Source organism: Uranotaenia lowii, chromosome 1, assembly GCF_029784155.1.
Source record: "Uranotaenia lowii strain MFRU-FL chromosome 1, ASM2978415v1, whole genome shotgun sequence".
Classification (NCBI taxonomy): domain Eukaryota; kingdom Metazoa; phylum Arthropoda; class Insecta; order Diptera; family Culicidae; genus Uranotaenia; species Uranotaenia lowii.
Genome location: NC_073691.1, coordinates 95,698,065 through 95,721,576, shown reverse-complemented (window position 1 = coordinate 95,721,576; position 23,512 = coordinate 95,698,065). Strand labels below are relative to the sequence as shown.

The 23,512-nt window shown below is 35.2% G+C and overlaps 1 protein-coding gene across 1 annotated transcript in view; it reads right to left on the bottom strand.

Moving 5' to 3' along the window:
- Positions 1 to 10,465, bottom strand: part of LOC129739627 (allatostatins MIP) — an 81,367-nt gene extending 70,902 nt beyond the window's left edge. Inside the window, exon 1 of the mRNA XM_055731110.1 lies at positions 10,094 to 10,465. The gene's annotated coding sequence lies outside the window, so the exon portion shown is untranslated. The remainder of the gene's footprint in view (positions 1 to 10,093) is intronic.
- Between the last annotated feature and the right edge of the window lie 13,047 nt (positions 10,466 to 23,512).

Genomic DNA, 23,512 nt, shown 5'->3' with positions numbered 1-23,512 from the left:
CGATAGCTGTAATATTCGATTGATTGCCCCTTATTTTGTGCATTAGCATTAACATTTCTGCGGGTACAGGAGTGGGTGACACAAAAGATCGTTTTTTTTAAAAGCCAGCTCTTCTGTGATATGTAATTTTCGAAATTCCCTAGAGGCTAGCGTCCCGGAGAGCTCCAACCACATAATCCAACCCTGGTTGTGATGTGTCTCGGGCGATGCAAAAATACCGAATATTAGCACGAATGCAGCTTCCGTTTAGGGAGAAACTGCACACGATGGACGATGACAAAATTTGTTGAATGGGTGAGAAATCCGTGTTCCTGGATAATGAACCAAAGATAAACAATTCAGATAGTGAACTTGTTGCGCTTGGATAAATTGTAGCGTAATTGGGCGAACGAAACAGAAACTAGACGAAGAAGGGATGGCACGCCACGTGCTGCTGAATTGGAGCACAGCTTTATAAATTGTTGATCACTAACCGGGTTGTATTCATTCAACGTAGAAGCGGTATAAAAAAATTTTGCCTATTTTTGTCGGGTAATCATTGCTCTGATTTCACACGAAATCAAAGCTTGATGCAGCCATTTTTAGGATCCTTCGCCCACCAAAAAATTGCCTTTTGCTCTTGTCGTAGTGTGTTTTTAATGTCGAAATCCAAATTAAGCTAGAAATAATAACAAAACCAAAAATGCACAAAAATAAGGGAATTGATTTCTGAAACCATTTTCTAACTAATTACCAACACACAAACTCGAAAAAAACTTAGATATTTTACTGATACGATTCAAAATAAATCAGAATCATAGTTTCAAATCAATATTTTTTCCGGTAAGTTATTAATAAATTATTGAAAATAATGATCTTTATTCTGATCAAGAAATTTTAAGTCAATATTTTTGAAACACCAGAAAAGGAATGCGAACTAAAATTTCGAATAAAGGGCGAACACGAAATTATTGCGACACATTCAACAGGGCATAACTTTTTTCCCATTGGGTAAAAATCAACCATATTTTGCACACTTTCTCAAAAATGTGTATTGTTTACATGCTGTCAAACTCAGCATGTCGAGAAAACAAATTCTTTCCAAACACCTGGAATTTTCTGACATGTCGCACCGACACACAGTGCGGTGACCAGCGGACAAAAGTCAAAAATTTTAGTTTATCAAACCTTAAATTCAACTTTACCAATCGATTAGAAAGAGGTTAGAGTTTCATGAACAAACTTGCTTTTGACATAGTTTTGCTTCCTACACGCGCATCATTGGTTTAAAGTCGATGCATTAAGAAGGCAAGAAAAAAAAATTTTTTTCGAAAACATACACTTTTTTGAAACTTTTGTTTACCGTTGACAAGTTTCGCAGCAAATTCAAAATCTTTGTTCCACAAGTTGAAGATTTGAACTCAACGCGTGTCGTATTGTGTTTTTTGAGTGAGAAAATTTAGTTTTTGGTCTTTACAGCTACCTCTGAATTTACCATTATTTTTGGAAGTTTCATAAAAAAAATTGCTCAACTTCTGCTAGTCAGAACAAATTCGCGTCACAAGACGTCACTACCATTTTATGTTCAAATGCTAGGGAATTTCATCCTGAACACCCACTATGCTTGCTGAATTGCGTTTTTTTTGCGTTAACAGAGATATAAGAAATTTACGGAGGGTTATTTTTCAACCACAGGAATAGAATTTTTTCGAAAATGAACCGCTGTGGTAAAATGAAAACCGAAATCAGGTGAATTTTTCTTCTTGAACTTATCAGTATTATAATATAAAATACATTTTGAATAAAAATGGACTTTTGATTTGGTTGTGGCATTGAAATCTCATTGAAAAATTATATAAAGCTTTGTGGTTTGAATTTTGAAATATTTTGGCCTAAGATAAAGCATACATCGGCCAAGTTCCCGTGAAATCCACATTCGCCTGAAAAGGAAATTGTTGTATTCAGTTATTATCTATGTGTTACATTATCACGACCAAACAAAATCGTCCATGAAAGCAAATATTTGACAGATACAAAGGATCTTTTATAAGAAAGATTGAAAATCTTCAAAATATGAGTTTTTTTAGACATGGATTTTAAGGTTATAAAATCAAAATCGAGAAAAAACCTTCAAAATATAGTTTTTCTGACGTACTTTCAATAATTGAACATTTAAACTAATATTTTATCGAATTAAAACTTTTTATGACTTTTGTCCATCGGCTCTATGGGATCACCGCACTGTGCGACAGTTGGGAAAAATATTTAACATTCCCCGATCAGGAGGGAAAAATTAAATTATATCAAGATGAGATATTTTGATACTAATTTTTTCCTATCTAAATGAGTTATTATTCAGTACTCGTAGGATGTTAAAATATCTCAAATTATATCAAGAAATCTATACGATCATAGCTAAATTATATCAATTTTAGATATGCTCCTTTCAAGATTATATCTCGTTCAGATAGCATAGTTTGATATTGGGCAGAACAAAACCTATCAAAATTATAACTTATCAAGATATGAGTGCTTCGAGAAAATTTTCTAGTGGGATGTCATTAAACCACATTATTTGCTAAAACCATGCCCCATTTTTGGATTCCATAAGATTGGATTTAATTTTATGGAACTGTTGAGCGAAACTCATTAATGTACGGTTTGGGCCGTTGACTTCGATGTCCGTGTTTCAGAAAAAGTTGTATGTATATCAAAATAAGATATAATCATTTTATTTTAGGACAATCCGAAAAAAATCTTGATAATTGAAAATGAGCTCAACCCCATTCAAGTCTGTCAATCAGAATAAGATATAATTCGGATTGGAGAAACTTAAAATCGAAAATTTGGAGAACTTAATTATAACTGAATCAGATGTAAATATCTTGGTGAGATATGTTTGAGTTATTATTCTGATATGCTCTCCTGATCGGGGCACCATTCAACCGTCTTCAGAGTGTTGAAGCGGTTCCAGGAGCAGTTGACGTTGAACCACGACAAAGGAGCTGGAAGAAAACCGGGACCCAAATCCCAACGTCTCAAACCGTGATTTGGCTAAAAAGATCGGCATGTCGCAGAGCTACGTCCAGAATGCAAAGAAGAGAGCTGGACTACATACATACAAGGTAGAGAACTTCTCAAATCGCGATGAGCGGCAATGATCGACGGCTAAAACTCGGGCACGGAAGCTCTACGAGAGGATGCTGATAAAATATGGCTGCTGTGTGATGGAAGACGAAACGTATATAAAAGCCGATTTTAAGCAAATTCCGGGGTTGGAGTTTTACACCGGCAATAGCAAGTTCGATGTGGACGACAAATTTAAGAAGAAGAAAATGTCGAAGTTCGCCTCCAAATATCTCGTTTAGCAGGCCATCTACTCTAGCGGACTGAGGAGTGAGCCTTTCGTGACGAAGAGCACAGTAAATGGCGAGATCTACAAATCTGAGTGCCTCTAGAAGCGCCTTTTGCCGTTCTTGCAGCAGCACTACAAAGCTCCGCTATTTTAGTAAGATTTCGCATAATGCCACTAATTTAAAATTGTCCTGGAGTGGTATGAGGCCAATTATGTCCATTTTGTTCCAAAGGACATGGACCTGTCAAACTGTCCGGAACTGTACCCGGAGGAGCAGTACTGGGCAATAATATAGCGGGAACTTCGGAAGAGCCAGAAGACATTCAAGAACGAGAAGAACATGTTAAGAAAATGGGAAAAAACTGAAAAACTTGTACCGGATGACACTGTAAAGACTTTGATGGAGGACATCGAGCGAAGATGCTTTCAATTTTGCACTCATCGACTAATTTTTCTTTTGATTTTCGAAGTAAATGTGTAGTGTTTAGAGTTTAAAGTTTAAAAAATAGAAATAAGGCGGTGCCAAACACCGCATTTGGTTGGATAACCAAATACAGCAAACGCATCATTTCTCATCATAACTGACAACCCGTGCAGTATATGAGAAGGCAATGCAAATCTTGCCGTGCTTAAAATGTCCAAATTTGAGTCCAATTACCGTAAGATGAAATGATGGGAATTGAAATTGACCACGAAAATGATGATGATAACATGAGAAATCCATTCCCTTCATTCCGATAGACTTCGACTCTCGACTCGACACAGCAGGTTGTCTCCTGTAGTAGAATGATAATACATGGATCCAGAAGAGGCGCAAGATGTGGGTTCAATTCCTACCGGGAGATAAGGCTATTTTTTTCGTATGTTTTTCAACATCAATTTTCATCTTGTCTAGTCCTTGAAATTTCAACTTACACAGTTGGATTCATTTCTCTACAAAAAAGATTCGCTGACTGAATGTTTGAGTCAAGACCCATCTCTGGGTCGCAGTTTATAAATTAATCAAATTAATCTCTAAAATATTGTGCACCCCAGGAAATTGTGAATTTTGTGGCTGTGTAATTCATCAAACGCCTTTAAATGTGGAGTTGAGTAGATAATTAAGATGTACAAGAAAGACAAAATAAAATGGAGGCTGACATTCGTTTTTGAAGAATATTTCATATCTGCTTTAAATTTGTAATGATATAAACGATTATTTTATTTTCGATGTGATAAGTTATAAAATGAAGGATGAACTTGTTGGAAACACATCTTGATAAAAACCAATTTTAAAGGCGAGGTAAGGTTTTTGTGATTCAAGATTTGAGTTTTAATACAAAAGGTTTATTAAATGGCAAATCGAAATTAACAATTTAAAATAATATTCAATTCGTAAACGTCATATAGTGTCGTAGAATGAAATGTCTTAGGTTTAGAAAGATAAATACCGCCGGAGAAGGGCCTATTTTCTGACAAGTTTGTAAACACTTATTTCAAACACCTTTTGTCAACTTATTTCACGTTACTACGATAAATTCTTGAATTAAACTCCTACTTGGAAAAAACTTTCCATATGGGGGGTGGTAATTAACACCTTAAACCCTCCCCTGATCGCATGGCCTTGTCATAAAGTAACAAATTTGCAAAAGTTTATGTATGAAATAAGTGTAATTTTTTTTTACTAGATATACATATCATTTAATACTTTTTGCAATGATTTTAAGGAAAATATTTAAAAATATCATAATATGAAGGTTCAACTCGTAACATTTCACGTATTTGTCAACTTATCTGAACAAAATTAATTGTTTTAAAATTCTTTCAAATAAAATTCAAAAAAATTCATCAACATGCTTCAAGAAAAAAAGCTGTAAATGAAAAGTTCCAAGCAGATAGATGGGAAAAAGGGACATATTTGTAGAGAGCAGCATGCAACAGAAGGGTTAGATGCAACATTTGTATACCACAACACTTATTCAATCATCATTTAATGATAAACAAAATGACGATGACATAGTTTCTGACATCGTAAGACAGTTTTTAAAGTTTTTGATTCTCATAGATAATTTATGAAATCGAGCAATGAATGTGCCAATTTTTACATTTTTCGATGCCGTAAACAAGTTTACCCAGTATGACAGATTGGCTTAATGGTATCACTCACAATGTTTATATTGCTTATTTTATCCTATATCATATTGCTGGTGTTGAAATATTTTTCGGACAATCATCAAATTTTTTTAAATTAATATTTTTAAAATTCAGTTACCAGTTATCAGTTAAAAATGCATAAAAATGCAAATAAAAGATGCACCTTTTGAGTTTCGTATTAATATGCTGGAATAGGGTGACCTAGAGCCTATTTTAGTCCTAAAATACCTAAAATTGTATATAATTCATTTTGCTGGCATAGAATTAAGATATTCCTATGCACACAATGAACTCTTATTCTTCCTGAATCTTACCATACCGTTTTTTGCCATTTAAAATCTTTCTGATAAAATTATCAAAGTTTTAAAAAATTTACCTCCTTATCAGTGTTATATCAGACAGCTTAATTAGTGGGGCGCGTAGGTATTAATAAATTAGAGTGTTTAAGGAAAAATCACGACTTTTTTCTGTCCAAGCCAGGAGAATTACTTATACTATGAAGAATATGAACCATTCTACCTAATTTTCCAAAAATTCATGAAAATCAATGGAAAACTCGGAAAATTTGCAAAGGGTTCAAATATAGTTTCGACTTTGATGTTCCATGTTTATACCTGACATCACCAAAACTTTGTTATAATACCATCAAATCAACAAAGGTGCGAATTTTTAATTGAGGCATAATTCACAACCAATATTGAATATTTCTTACATTTTTTGTCAGCTTTACACAAATAAATTACAAGTAAGTTAACACAAACAAGTTTCAGCTATTGTTCTGCTGATAGAGCTGACGGCGAATGAAAGTGTTTGTGATATTCATAACAGAAATTTTAGTTTTTTCAAAAGTTAAAAAGCTGTAATACTTTTTTGTGATAATAATTGATTGAAGATTACATTTCCAATAAGTTTTTTTTTATTATTTTCGAAAATCATACTTTTTATAGGAATTTTAGTTCTAGGTCCAACGAAAGGAACCGGTCCAGTACCAAAATAGGAACAGTAGGTTCAAAGTTGGAAATTTTGATCATCCATATCTTAGAAAATCTCTCAACAACGGCGAAACCTACGTTGAAAATTTTCATTGAAACTTTCAGATAACATCATGACTTATAAATGAATTTCCTGAAGGATATAAATTTCCCGTCCATTTATGAGAAAAACATGATTTTTTGAAAACTACCACTTAAAGGGTCCAATGTAGGTCCGATTGTTTTGCATCATGCGTTTGTTAATTTCCAAATTTCATCCATCCTAACATTAATTTTTATGATTTCAGCCTGGTACAATTTTTTGTAATTTTTTTACCCCTAAATGTATGCAGCACAATTACGCTTTTTCTTTTTAAACATTTTTGACAGAAAAAATTTAAATTTAATTCGAACAAAATCAAAAATTTCTGCAATTGGTGCTTTATGCGTCATGACATCACAAATATATAAAAAAGTTTCCCGTGCAAATTGGAAATTAGAGAGTATTAGAAAATTTGAAAAATTGCAAATTGATAAAATGTTTGAAAAACATCTACCTATGAAAATTCGTCAAAAATTTTGTACTTTGTGTTTTTAAAAGATGTGAAAATGTATCAAATTATGTCAACTTTCCAATCCACTTTTTAAGAATGGCCAACACTAAGACTGATACAATTTTGACCGTTCACCGTTTTTTACATTTTTTGTGGTCATATTCTTTTATAGTCTTTACAAAATTCAAAAAAAAAATCCTTTTGCGCAACATTCAGCTTCTATCTTCAATTTTCTTGAATATTTAGTTAATTTTATTTCGAGCATTTAAAAGCTGGCGTAAAGCCTTTTTCCAGAACAGGTATTTTGTTTTGTTTTTTTGTTGCTTTGAATAATTTGAAACGTTACGAGGTTTCTAAAACTGTTAATTTTGTACAAATCGGCTGGGAAACACGACAGATATAGCGATTTTATGCAAGGAGTGTCAAACTGATACATGAGGTGTGTTGATTGGGGATTTTGTCTGGGCTCGCGGGGAGCATCCATAAAAAAAAATAATTATGCAAAATTCAAGATTTCATTTAATATTTTGATTTTTTTATTTGGATGCCCCCGAATAAAGTTACAAGCCGCCTAACTTCCAAAAGTGTCATATTGAGATTCAAGAACGAATGAGGGTTGATGTGTAAATGTTGTCTAGAATATTTGATTAAATATAAACGTTTCTAAAATGCAGTGTCCGGCACAAAAGCGCTAATCCGCTATTCGCTAGTTAGTCCGCTAACTTTTTGTTAGCGGTTTAATTTTGCCTCTAAGTTGGATTGATTTAGCGAATTGAAAAGTTCCGATATTTTTTGGTTCCGCTAATTGAAGATTGCTAACTTCCATATATTTGTATAAATCTCTCGAATTCTTAGTGATAGAATAAACTTTTTTTTATTAATCAAATCAAAGTGACATTGTGCATCATTCTGATTGCTTAATTGGATTCATTGGAGGAATGCGTACTTGAGTTAGAGAAAAGATGTATTTAGTGTCATTAAAGAGAGAAATTTAAGCACTTTTTTTAGCAACTTTTACAGAAGAATATAACAATAAAAGGTGTATTTTTATAATTTCTTTATTTGAGACGGCTTATACTTCTAGGCTTTAAGGAGCCAAACTTGTTTTGTATTTTTACAAATTAAAAGTGCTAAACAATATAAAACTGTTTTCAACATCTCTTCATCAGCATTTGTTTTCAAGTGGTTGATCTATTTATTTTTGACAATACAGTTTTTAAGAGATTTTACAGATCAGTTCACATAAAAATAAAATAAAATCACTATTTTAGCCTTCGTTTTAAGTTCAAATAGAAATTGTATAAATGTTTACGTTAGACCAGGCATGTCAAACTGGGGGTTTGCGGGCCGCATGCGACCCGCGGCCTTGGTCGATGCGGCCCTCGTAACCCCGTCTTAAATTTTCACAAAATTCCTTTCCGTTTTTTTTGCTACGAGAGGAAATAATATTATTTTTGGAAATGAAAGGTAAACCTGTTTTATATTTTCAAGCAGACGACTGGGTTCAGGATTTAGCATTTGAAGCTGATCTCACTGGCCACCTGCAAGATTTGAACTTAAAGCTTCAAGGAAAAGAAAAAAATATCATAACTGCTTGTGATGATGTAAAAAACTTTCAAGCGAAGTTACGGATTTGGATCAACCAAATTTCTAAAGAAAACCTTGTGCACTTCTCTACGTGTCAAGAACTGAAAAGATCAAATGAGGCTGCATAATTTGGTAAATACGTACTTCACCTAGAATCGTTACTAGATGCATTTAAAAGCCGTTTAGGTGACTTTAATTTATACGAGCAAGAATTTTCGTTGTTTGTATCTCAATTTTCGTTTGCTCCTAAAAATGCTGCTGATAATTTGCAACTAGAGTTGATAGAGCTGCAGTGCGATTCTTTATTAAAAGCGAAATACATTGAAGTGGCTGTACCAGAATTTTACAGCTATTTGCCTAAACGCTACGTTGAGTTATGGAAATTTGTTGCCAGAATTCTTGCTATGTTTGCAAGTAGCTATCTATGTGAGCAGTTTTTTTTTCCATAATGAAAGCTACAAAAACTCATCGTTCGAGATCATCTGATAAAAATTTATCATCAATAATGAAAGTGTCAGTGACAAATAAACTTCAACCTGATATCAGGACAATAGATATAATGCATTTTAATATAAGAAAGTTAAACATTAAAAGCTTACATTAAAATTTAAAGCAAAATTTCATTCCAAGTTTACTTATAACTATATTCCATTTTATTGTATCTAATCTCTGTGAAACTAATATGTTATGTTTTCTAACTGATTTTGGCTGCGGCCCTCAACTTCATAGAAAATTTTTAATGCGGCCCGCACACTTAAACGAGTTTGACATGCCTGCGTTAGACAATGCTCCTGCAAATTTGAAAAAGGGGAAACGGGTTTAAGATTTTAAATGAGGATTATGTAAAATAATGCCAAAACAAAAATATTGCAGAATTGCAGTGCAACTCAAAAGATTATTTGCAACAAAACTGCATACTTTCTATTTAGCACAAAACAGATAAATCGAGTAAATTTTTAACCAAAATTTAAATTCAATACTACAAGTAAACTGCAATGTAAGGTATTCTATGACAGATTTTTTCAAACTTTTAGGAACTTTGTTCGTAGTCTTGATCAAACATTCAAATTAATTTTTGAAAATATAGTGGGATCTGCCAATTGTTTAAAATAGGATTTTCCTAGAATTTTTTTTTGCATATTTTGCAAATTTTTTATCCGGGAGTTGAGCAATATTCTGCTGGAAGAATGCGAAAAACCATTTCTTCAATTTAACTTAAACCCAATGAGAACACTGAAATTTTACTAGTTTTCAACATTTCGATGTAAAGCATTGTGATAACAATACGATATCCATAGCTAATATTCCCTTAATCAAGGGTTCGTCTTCTAGCGTCTTGTCGATTAGATGAAATCACGAAACACATTGTTGATTGTCTTATCTTTGCACTGGCAAACAGGTACCACATCCTGTTTTTCCTATCTTGAAACACGCATCTATAGGAACATATCTACTTGAGATGACAAACAAACAACATATCAAGTGCAACATTTTGATGATAAGCTTCTACAAACCTTTCAATGGAAGTGGAAAACGATATCACTAGATGGAGGATATTGAATTATGAAAGCTGCACTTGGCCCGTGAGACTATTTCCGGTTGAAATCTTATCTGTTTCTGTGGGAGCGGTATGGCCAATCGGGCGATTCACTATGAAGTTCTACGAAGATAGACACACAAGCACTACACACTTCGACTTAATAACCGTTGAGGGCAGCTTTCTCGGTTAAAAGATGTTGCTCCCTCACTCTATGGACCCACTTGTTGAGAACGTTGCACTTCTGTGGCAGTTGATTTCACCGACGGGAACGTTCTATTCTCCGGCCTAGTCAGATTCCAGTAATCGGGAGGACAACTTCTTCTTCAACCGGAAACTTTACTACTGTAGCCAGCGAGACTGCCGGTGACGACTTTATATAGAACACAAATTGGAAAGAAGGAAAAAACCGCGCAGGTCCTTGGCATTTCCGAGAGCAAATCGTTGGAACTTAATGCAGGCTGAAAGTGGTAGGTACGGAAAAAAACCAACGAATGTGACGACGGCAACGATGGTGGCCGTTCGGTTTAGCAGCATCCCGGACCGAGATTTATACCGCCCAACGGATGAACGGATCTGTTCAATAAAGTGTTTGTGTATTTTCCGCAAAAGGATGTAACGTTTTTGAACTTGGAATGTGAACTTCAAAATTGACGTCACTCCAAATGGAACTTCAATGCTAGTCAATTAACGACATCTATCGAGCACTTCTTCGATTGATATGCGAGTGGTAGAAATTGATTTTTTCTACGACATTTTGCTATCCTAAATTTTTTTAGCCTCAATTGTTTTCTCGTGAATTATCATGCATCCTACGTGTATTGTAGAATCTAATAATAAGAATACGATACAGTTCTATCCAAGGTTATTCTATAAAATTTTCAGTAAACGATTATGTAAGTTGTATACATATTTCGAGAAAAATTGATCGTGAGAGAGCCAAAATGTCAGCATTTCTATATGAGACTAATAGCAATCAATTTAGCTTATACTTTTTTCTCTTATAATACCTTAATCTCGATATTCAGTTAACCATAGGTATAAGTAGAATTGTTTACGAATTCAAGAGATCTAAAGGTGATTTGTTGAGTTTTGCTATAATAAAAGGGGTCAAAATGTCATACGAATTGGAACTAAGGTAAGACACTTCTTTATATGTTTCGCTGAGCACACTTGACATGGAATAATCCGTTTATGAAAAAAAAAAAAAATAAGAATATTTTTATTTAATATTATTAAATTAAAAAGAGAGATTAAAGAGAAAAAAAAATACGATAACCGATCGTTAACTGAAAGATCGTTTCCTGATGCATGGAAAGTTGCGGCTATTTCTTCGATACACGAATCTGGAAAGTCTCACAGCGAGGAAAACTATCGGCCAATATCTACTTAAAATTCAATATCAAAGATCTTCGAAATTCTGAATATCAACATGCATTCGTCAAGAAAATTTCAACAGTTTCTAATTTGATGTGTTACGTAAGTTCACTGAATAAAAGTATGGAGAAAGGTTGTCAGGTGGATTCAGTGTATAATGACTTTGTGTTCGACCGCGAGCAGCACAATATACTGGTTGCAAGCTTGAATCAACTAGATTTCCCAGCTTAGGCACTCGAGTGGATCGCGTCATATCTAACGCACCGTCAGGCTTTCACCAAAATACGAAACACGCCTCACGAATGTTTGCCACACCGCACACAGGGTAAAACGATACAAAAAGGTGATCAAAATTGTTCAAAGTACTTCAAAATGAGCTTTCGATAAAAGCGATAAAATCACCTAGTAGCAGAGCCGGATTAAGCCATCGGGGGGCCCGGGGCAATTTTTCTCGGGGGCCCCCTATGATTCAATTTTTTTTCAAATGCTATCCTGAACATTTTAAACGTCTTGAAGAACTGGAGATGAGTTCAATATACTCTCTTCAAATTGCCATGTTTTCTGTATAGAAGATGGTTTCTGGTGTCTTCAAATAAAAATTATTAATCAATCAAGTGCAAACATTGCGGAAGAGTTTAGAAATTTTTCACAAAGTAAAGCTCTGATTTGAGCTTCCAAATGCAAAATTAAATTCTCAATTTTTTGAATACCCTTATCACCAACTAAAATTCTCTGATTTAGAATAGTGACCGGATAGATATTTAAAATGTTTTTCATTTCATCATTGATCGTCTGGTTTGTGCTTCATCGAGAAATTTTCACCTTATGACAATTGGAATGTATGTATCATGAAGATTTGAAACATAAAATAAAAAATTCAAAAAAATAAACAAAATAATTAAATTCCATAGAAATACAGATATAAGAGTTTAAGAATTCAAAACTTTAAATACTGTTATTTTCAGAACCACAATTCAGTGTATTCTGAATCTGAATCTGAAACATAATTTCAAATCAAGTTTTGAGGAACGAAATATAAATTAAATTTAAAAAAATTGAGAATCCAGAGCCAAAGCAGAAATTCAACCAAATGTGTATTTCAATTTTATACCTTTGAAAAACAAACAAAACGTTTTCGTGGGATGGTTATGGATATGATTCTCATCGGATAAAAAAAAAAGTTATCAAATTGTTATTCTGAATGTGACAACAGTTAAATTTGATGCTCCCGAAGCCAAGGGGGTATAAATGAAAAAATGATCGTTTGAAAAAAAAACAATTCAGAATAGAGATTAAATGTTTAAAATCCAGAATCAGTTATCATTGAAAAAAGCCAGATGAGGAATCCAAATGAGTTAAGAACCTAAAACAAAGATCATGAGTTCTCAAAATTCAGAAAAACCATGGAGATGAAATGAACTTCAGTAACTGAAGTAACAACACAAGACTTGAAAATCTCAATGAACTGAATCTGGAAAAACAAAAGATGAAAAAAAAACATAAAAATATTCATGTTACAAGAATCACTCAATGATATTAGCAACTCAACTATGAGATCGTATAATTTGAGAATGATCATTTGGAAAATGATATGCTGACTTCAGAATATTTACTTCAGTATATAATAAAATTTTGGTTAAATCAGTTGAAAATGTTTTAATACGAATTTTATTTAAACCTAAGATAAAAATTGGGATGGAAATTCTATAAAGAAACTCAGTACTGTCAATTGGTCCAAAATTTTGATCCCTGGTAAAATTTTGAAATGTTTGTCAAAAAGCTTCTCTGTTCTCTCTTAGCACTGTGAGCCAGTTTTGGCGAAATTAGCTGCTATTTTAGAGCAGTATCCGTTACTTGGAAAGTTAACGTAATAATAAACATTATTATTGTGCAAGACGTTTGCGTGTAATGAAAATGAAGAGATGTTTTTCTTTATTTTACCAGACTGAAATGTGTTGATAAAAAAAAAAAACTTGAGGTGTTTTTCCTCATATTCTTTTGATTTTTTTCGAATTTGGTTTACATTATTTTTGTCCAGATTTTGGGTTGAAAATTTTGAAATTCAATACCAAGATTTTGATGTTCTCAGCCCGAAAAATGCGGAAGAACTTCTTCGCTGCTTCCTCTAGGGGGACCCCTTAAATTATGTAAGAGAAAAACTATTCTAGATATTATTTCACGGGGGCCGCTTTAGTTGTTATATTTCAGGTTTTCATTCCGATTTTCTTGTTTTGATTTCTTTTCATAGATTTGTAGAAATTGAGGGAGTATGATTAAAGTAATGTTAATTTTTTTTTCCTCGGTGGGCCCCCCCTGAGCCGGGGGGCCCGGGGCAATTGCCCCTTTTGCCCCCCCTTTAATCCGGCCTTGCCTAGTAGTGAGGTGGGAAAATTATTTTTTGAATTTTTTATTTTAGAGCTGTCATTTCTTCAGAAAGTTTTTAGATTGTGAAAAGTGTAGTAATTTTAATAAAGACGTCAACATCGTAGAAGCTAACCATGGTTGTCCGTTTCTCCCCGAGCGGTTCGAAAAATGCAACTGAGTGAACTTTTCGTTCTGAAACACTTGCCCAGCTCTGTTGCGACGCCAAGCGTTCACCCAATCAAAGAGAAGAGAAGTCTCCGACAGGGTGAGAGCAAGAGAAAAAATCAGCAAACTAAGTGTAGGGGAGCAGCTTAGCTAACCATAAAAAGATAGAAGGGTTCAAAAGTAAAAAAAAAACATAATTTTCTGTTTTTAACTATATCTTTTCAGGCAGCGCTTATACATGCAAGATATGTTTTAGAGAGTTTTGAGTCACTTAAAATGGAGCAGTTTCATAGAACATCTGTATGTATTAAAAGCAATTTATGTATGTTTGTTTGTTTGTTAGTCCTCTATAAGTGCAGTCGTCTTTTTATTTTGAAAAAAACGAACACAAACACATACAGGATCTCATTTTTTTTTTGTTTCGATTATAGTCGTTTTACCATCTTTATGGCATTCGCGACTTTATCAACGTTGCAGTTGGCGGATCGTTATTGAAAAACTCATCCGGTACAACTGTGTTCGATGTTTACTCTTGGGCTCGAACTCGCGGACATCGGCTCAGGAGACAACAGACTTGCCAACTGAGCTATATCACAAGCCCCGGAAAGGATCTCAATGAAACTTGATGTTTCTTCGAAGAGATTCCTTTTTCTTAACTCTAAGCGTACTTTTTTCGAAGATATGATGACTAGCATCTTACAAATGCTGAAACCATCAACCCACAGGAAGGGTACTATCGTACTATGTATGCCGTGACCAAGATTCGATCTCATGCCCGCTGTCTTAAAAGACTTGATGGCTTAAGACCTAGAGAGCTGAAATTTGGCATGGATGCTCATGATGAAAAATGTTTTGTGGAATTATGAAATAAAAGTTTATGCATACGCTCGATGACGAAAAGTTATAAATTGGGAAATTATCATGCAACGAAAAAGCGTCATTCTCATGAACCAGCAACATTTTTGCGACATTTTTTGTGGAAATTATACGGTTAAACGTACGAATTTTACGAACGGGTTTAGGAAAGAAACAGATACGTTGTTAAGGGGGGTTGTTTTCCAACTTTTCATAAGAATAATCTAACTAATTTTTTTTATTCAGTGTAAGCGATATTTTATTTTGATGTGTTTCCTCTTATAACTGACTGTATAATAAGAATGTTCAATCAGTTGCCAGTTGGCCAGGTATACCCGATCAGGAGGGAAAAACAAAATTATATCAAGATGAGATATTTTGATACTAATTTTTTTTCTATCTAAATGAGTTATAATTCAGTACTCGTAGGATGTTAAAATATCTCAAATTATATCAAAAAGTCTATGCGATTATAGCTAAATTATATCAGTTTTTGATATGCTCCTATCAAGATTATATCTGGTTCAGATAGCATAATTTGATATTAGCCAGAACAAATCCTATCAAAATTATAACTTATCAAGATATGAATGCTTCGAGAAAAATTTCTAGTGGAATATCAAAAACCACATTATATGCTACAACCATGCTCCAATTTTAGTTTCCTTAAAATTGGATTCAATTTTATGGATCTGTTGAGCGAAATTCATTAATGCACGGTTTGGGCCGTTGACTTCGATGTCCGTGTTTCAGAAAAAGTTGCATGTATATCAAAATATGATATAATCATTTTATATTAGGACAATCCGAAAAACAAATCTTTATCATTGAAAATGAATTGAATTGAGATATAATGAATTGAGATATAATTCAGATTGGAGGAACTTAAAATCAAAAATTTAGTGTACTTAATTATAACTGAATCAGATGTAAATATCTTGGTGAGATACGTTCGAGTTATTATTTTGATATGCTCTCCTGATCGGGTATACACAGATGCCGGAATACCTGTAAGTAAACTAGCCCACCTGATTGACTCGTTCTTCCGAATATACACCTTTCAACAACACTATACATTCACTCCAAAACAGTTTTAACGAAGCTATGGGGTCCGGGTATGGTGTACGCGTTGTATTGGAGATTTGTCGAACTTAATAATCTAAAGAATGCACGTGAACACATACTTAGACAGAAACTGTGGTGAATTCGTGCACCCATGGTGGATAACCAACATACATACATGCATAAAAATCTATATTTTTCAACGTTAAACCGTTTATTTTGTAGCTTTATGGTTGATTTAAGCTAGTGATTTTCAACAGTTTTAGGGCAAATTTTATCCTATGCCTGGTACAAGATCACACGCCAAATTTCGGCCAGATCTGATCACGGGAAGTGCTGCTCAACGAGCCTGAAGTTTGTATGGGATTTTGAGACATTTTGTTCGGGAGAAACATAAAAAACCAGTTTTTCATCAATAAGTTTAGTTTCCTTCGGCCGATTTCTTTTGAATACGGGTTTTTGAAAGCCCAAATTATGACAAATTAAGATAAAGGTTTCAAAAATGGGATAACTTTTTTAAGGGTTTTCATCTCTGCCCCGACTGCAGTTTTGCAGACGTTTTGCACAAGATTTCAACATTCTACGACGTTTCCTAGCCAACTTATTGCAACTTTAAATTTTATTTTTAGTTTTAAAAATCCACTTGCACGTTTTTGCAATAAACGCTCGTGAAGTTGAGTAAAAATAAAACTTAAAGTTGCAATAAGTTGGCTAGGAAACGTCGTAGAATGTTGAAATCTTGTGCGAAACGTGTGATTTGAATGCCTCAACAAATGTTCAGAACATTTTATTCATTTAAATCCTCATCTAACTATAGTTAAGTTAAAAAAACTAACTTTTAAATAACTTCCAAAGCAAAACTTTTATAACTCTGCTCTTAAAAAAGATAGAGTTTTGATGTATTCAACAAAGTTTCATATTTTCACGTATTCTACAATTTTGTAGTATCAAGTAAAGCTCTATCTATTGAAATAAAAAAGTTATAATTTTCATTTTTTTTTTTTTGATAGTGTACTTTGACTAACTTTTAATACTTTCAAATTATGAAGCATGTTTGAAGAAGCAAATGTTCTGAAGACAAATGTTCTGAAGATTTAAAACAGAGGCGCTACGAAAAAAGTTCCACTTTTGGCCCTTTTGGACCACAGTGGACTGCCTCGCCTCATTATACCACCCTTAAAAAAGTTAGCCCATTTTTGAAGTCTAATAACATTTTTATCTTAACTCTTATCGAAATGCAGTCTTCGTATGGAATATTTGTGGCTTTAAGAAAACCCGTTTTCAAAAGAAATCGGCTGAAGGGAACCAAAGTTATTGATGAAAAACTGGTTTTTTATGCTCCTCAAAAGCGACTCCTTCTCGTGATAAGATCTGGCCCAAATTTGGCATGAGATCTTGTACTAGGCCTAGGATCAATTTTAGCCTGCAGCGCATAACATTTCACAGGTTTTGAATTTCCCGTACACATTTGGGGCAGTTTAATGGATATTTTTTCCTTGTAATAGAATATTTGAACATTTTTCACGTTTAGTTCAAGAAGACTTTTACTACACAATTTGTAATATAAATTTATTTCATTTTCAAACATACTGAAATCATTTTCGTTTTTTTTAATATGTCTTTATTCGTACCAATTCATCATTACATTTATATAACATTATTACATTAAATTAGGTGTTCAGTTCAATAATGAACTGTCCAGAGCCCTATAGTTTACTTATCACCTAAATTTATTTATTCGACTTAAATTTGCTGAGCACAATCAAGTATTTTTTTGTAGGAGGTCATCCTGTTATATCAAAAAAAAATTAAACTTACAACTAAATACTATCCTAAAATTAAACTAATTATAGAGAGAATGAATCTCTGCGATGGAAGACTGCATCGATTTGCCTCTGAAGTTGGAGATTAATTTGTTGGCCATCTCTTCGATAGATTCAATACCCGCAATCCGATGAAGATCTTCGGTGCTGTGCCAAGGTGGAAGCCGCAAAATCATTTTCAGAACCTTGTTCTGAATGCTCTGGATGGCTTTTTTCCTCGTCGCGCAGCAGCTAGACCAAATCGGAACTGCATACATTATCGCTGGTCGGAAGACTTGCTTGTAAATAAGCATCTTATTCTTCAGGCAAAGTCGGGATTTCCTGTTGATGAGAGAATAAAGAGATTTAGTGTATTTATTACATTTAGATTGAATATCTTCAATGTGATTTTTAAAAGTAATATTCCGATCAAGTGTAAGTCCCAAGTACTTCACGTGATCAGACCATTCTAATGAAACCCCATTAAAAGATACGGAATGATTTTCATTAGGTTTTAAAAATTCAGCTCTTGGCTTATGGGGAAATATAATAAGTTGAGTTTTGGAAGCGTTAGGAGAAATTTTCCACATTTTCAAGTAATTCAAAAGAAAATTCAAATTTTGTTGCGTTGCGTCATCAGCAATTCATCTTCTACCTTTTCCTTCTGGTACATTAGGAAGATCAGAAGTATAAATATTCTATAAAATTGGCCCAAGTATACTGCTCTGAGGAACACCAGCTCTAATGAGTGTCCTTTCAGAGCATGAATTTTGATAGCTTACTTGTAAGGTTCGGCTAGTCAAATAATTTTGAATATTTTTGGTGAGATATACAGGAAAATCAAATCGAGCTAATTTAGCTACTAAACCTTTGTGCCAAACACTGTCAAAAGCTTTTTCAATATCAAGAAGAGCAACACCAGTTGAATAACCTTCAGATTTGCTAGCGTTAATCATATTAGTTACACTCAAAAGTTGATGTGTAGTAGAATGTCCATGACGAAAACCAAATTGTTCATCAGGGAAAATAGAATTCTGATTAATGTAAATCATCATTCTATTCAAAATAACTCTCTCAAAAAGTTTACTTAAAGAAGGAAGCAAACTAATTGGTCGATAACTTGAAGGCTCTGAAGCACTTTTTCCAGGTTTCAAAATTGGAGTTACTTTGGCATTTTCCCATTTATTAATAAAATAAGCCAAGTGAAAACATTTATTGAAGATTTTAACTAAAAAATTTAAAGTGCATTCAGGCAACTTTTTAATAAGAATATAGAAAATCCCATCTTCCCCCGGGGCTTTCATATTTTTAAATTTTTTGAAAATCAATTTAAGGTCAAAAAGGTGGATGAAAAGGGGGAGAAGAGATTTCAGAAGAAAATTCAGTAATTTTCAGTATAACGAGCAAATTTGAACCATATTTGGGATGTGAGGGTATTTGGATACGAGTAATGTTTCTGTTATAAACTGCATCCCCACCCTTTTTTCAGCGGAAAGATATAAAGGGGAAAGGGGGCTACCATACATTTTTTTTTGCATAACTTGAGAATTAATAGAGCAAATGAAATAAAATTTGGTATAGAAAATTACTTTTATGAATATTAAGTTCTCACCCGTCCATTCAATGGGGCGAATGGAAGGGGGTTGGTTCTTCATTTCAAGTTTATGCATAACTCAAGAATTTACATCGCAAATAAAACCAAATTTGGCATGTGATGGTATTTCAATACGAGAAATTTTTTTATGTCGAACAATTCCTTTCTTGCAGTGGGATGATAGAATTGAAATAAAGGAAGAGAAGAGGAAAGCTTACATTAATCTTTTTTTTTACAAAATCCGAGAAATGGACAAAACTTAACATGGAAAATTATTTTGGTATGACTCTATGATTATCTGACACACCATCCTCCTTTCAGTGAGTAGGTACATAAGAGAAGGGAGTGATCCCAATAAAATTTTTTAGCATAAGTTCTCAATTTATGCTAACGAAGCCAACAAATGGAAACAAAAATGGCATAGAAAGGTACTTGGTTATGAGATATGTTTCTACAATTGTTATAGACTCTTACGCTTTACAGTGTAGGGAGGAGAAGAAAGGAGGGGGTTCCATATAGATTTTGTTGTAAAGCTTAAAAAATTATCAACAAATGGAACAATATTTGATACAAGAAGATTTTTGAGAACGAAAAAAATGGGTATGATTATTAACCTTCCAAAGTCGTTCGGGTCAATATGACCCGAAGCGCACATTCAAATCATCATAACTCTTCGAGAAAAAATCGCAAAAATTTGATTTTAAAAACCTTCCTGGGGAATCACGAAATACACAATCTGTAGTACCTGGCCACTTCCTGTGACCACCGGAAGTGCTCCCTCAAAAAAATCCGTAATTAGGCTGTTCGGGTCTATATGACCCGAGAGTTTGCGTAAGTTCCTCTGGGCGCAAATATTGACCGATTTCGATGAATTTTAATTCATTGTATTGATAATTTATTCTAGTCTCTCAATATTGAAAAATGAAGTCGAAATATTTTACGAAATCACCAGTAGCTGATTCCGAATGAAAAAAGTCCCGAAAAAGAGCTCTTTTTAGAATGCCTATAACTTGAAACAGGTTCCAAATATTGCGCTGATTTTATAATATTTGGAATTGTCAAAAATAAATCTATTCATGGATGTATAAATTTTTGGTGGTCCAAAGGAAGTTTTGGCCGCTATCCCGGAACTTCCGGTAGAAAAAATTCTTACTTCAAAAAAGTCACCCAATTTTGGCTTTGCATTGCTGTATCTCGGTTACCAATGGATCGATTCTCTAAATTCAAATTTTTTCGTTACGATCGGTACTACACCGGTCATGAATAATGTTCTTGTTGTTTAAATATGTGTCTTAATCTATGTTCACTTGACACTTTAATCCATTTGCTCGTAAACACCATTATTTGTGATCGTACCTTAGCATAAGATCAACTCTCTCTCGCAACATAGCGAACACCGCGGAGAGAGTTCACATAATAGTTTAGGTTAGCCATTTTAGAAAGTTAGAATAGAAAGTAACGTAAAACGAATCGCACGGAATTTCACTTCTTCCCTAATAAACTAAGTAAAGTCCAATCAAGCGACTTTTTAATCATTCCGAAAACGCGAATGAACAGTTGGTGTATCATAAATCGATAATCTTGTGGAGTGGTCTATCGCGCAACTTCCCTATCAAGTGCAAACGAAATCTCCCCCCGAGCGGGCGATCAGCTGCTGTGCCATCAATTGTACTAAGTATCGGCGACTTACCTTATTCCTGCTGTTGGTGGATGCCGTCGACCAGAGACGGGAAGAAATCCCTCGAAATCCGAACCCCCCCCATCGGCCGAGCCCGAACATTTGGTCCTTCGAAGCCGGATTCGAGGACAGGAAGCTCATCTGGACCAGCAGAGGAATCAGCATTCGCCATCTTCCGAACGCCATCGCAGTTGTGGTTTGTAGAAATCCTCACACTCAAGGTAGGCCAACTTGTGATTTTCACACCGCGGACAAACTATTACGGCCTAATAATACACTTGGCCAGCGAAAATTGCACCGATTTTTCTATTTCAATCTGTTTGATACGGCACTTGCAATTAGATTCGGTGATTTGTGGAATCAAAACAAACGACAAGATTACACTGGTCGACAAAATTTTGCAGTTTTACACTGTCACGCAAAAGTTTTGCAACAAGGAAAAATCAGATAACTTTTTTAACGAAATTGCATTTTGTGGTTAAAAGTTGGTTCAAAGCGGAAGTGCAAGTGCATTTAGGGTGGTGCACTCTACAGTGTCGTTCAAAAATACATCGACACTTGAAAAATTAAAAGTTTTTGAACAAATTGGAATTCACTTCCAGTGGTCACTGAGACACTGAAACATTGCTGAGACGCGTTGGGGCAAGTTGCTAGACAACAGTATCGTACAAAAGTATAGCGACACTTTAAAAAATTGGAGTTTTGGAAAAAAATGCAAATCGCTTTCGGAGTTCATTTTGTGGCGATTTTAACATTTCTGGGTGGCGTTAATACAAGTTGCTGACTACAGTAACGCCCAAAAGGATAGCAACTCATACGAAATAAAAATAAATTGAAAATATTTATTTATAAAAAATCATCCGAAAGTCAATCATTGGTGGCATTTACGGTCGTTTGGTGCTTTTGAGTGTGATTTGAGTGGTGTTGAGTGATGGCTAGCAAGGCGGAGAAAAAACTAGCAGCGGACCTTCTGACGAGACGACGAGCGTGTGCCGAACGAGATGTGGTGGAGAAGTTCGTAGCGGATTTCACCTACGAACGAGATTGTTGCCAGGTTGCGGTACGTTTAGAGGCGCTCAACAAGTGCAACGAGTTGTTCATGAACGTGCAGAATGACATCGAAATGGGCGATAGCGAAGAACGGTTCGAGGCGCATCTGGAGTTCCGGGCGGATTTCGAGGATCGGTTTTGCAGAGCGAAAGGTTTTTTGCTGTCTAAACTGGAAAGCAGGGAGCATCTTCTGAGTTCGACGATCATGCACGCATCGACTTCTCATAGCATGTCTTCCAGTTTCCATCATCGGCTGCCAAAAATCGATCTACCGAAGTTTAGCGGGGATGAATCGCGATGGATATCATTTCGCGACAATTTCATTTCGATGATCCACTGCAACGAAGACATACCAATCGTCAACAAGCTGCAGTATCTGTTGCAGTCACTGGAAGGAGAGGCCAGAAAACCGTTCGAGTCTGTGGATATCCAAGCCGATAACTATGCGTCGACGTGGGACGCATTGAAAAAGCGCTACGACAACAAGCGATTCCTCAGAAAGGAGCTGTTCCGAGGCCTGTACAACCTTCCACCGATACAGCATGAGTCCGCACAAGACCTCAACACACTGGTTGATGATTTCCAGCGACACGTCAAGGCACTGGGGAAGTTAGGTGAACCGATAGATCATTGGGATACTCCGCTCATCTTCATCCTGACGAATAAATTGGATTCGGCGACGATTCGTGCGTGGGAGCAAGATACTCGACAGAAGGATGAGGTGAAATACGACGAGCTCATCGAGTTCCTCATCCACCAGGTCCGGATGTTAAAATCCGTGGACAGCGATCTCCAGCATCGTTCCTCACTGCCCACCGTTTCCAAGGTGGCCGGTCAAATCCCGAAGAGACCAGTTCCCATCCGATCTGTTGTGAACACAGCTACGTCCGAAACTCAATCCAGTACTTCGTCATGCCACTGTTGTTTTAGGACACATCCGCTTTACCAATGTCCAGCATTTTCGAACCTGTCAAGCTCCCAACGGCGAGAGCTTGTGACACAGCACAGTCTTTGCTGGAATTGCTTTCGCGCAAACCACCGGGCAACATCCTGCAAATCCAAGTTTCTGTGCAGGATTTGTCAAGCAAAACACCACACCATGTTGCACGACCACCACATATCACATCTGGAGCAACTCTCTACTGAGGAACCACATCCCGTACAAGCGAATCCAGGCCCCAGTAAATTGCTTAGCCCCCCAACAGTAAATCTTTCCGTGCATTCAGATTCAACGGTTCTATTGGAGACAGTTACGCTGTTAGTTGTCGACCGATACGGTAGAAAGATTCCTGCTAGAGCTCTGCTAGATTCTGCAGCGATGTCCAACTTCATCACCAAGAAGCTGGCGAACGAACTCGCCACCCGCCAAAGCCCCGTGGACATCGCAGTTGCCGGAATTGGAGAGTCAGTGAAGCGCATCAAGCACAAGTTAGCTGCCAAGATCGTATC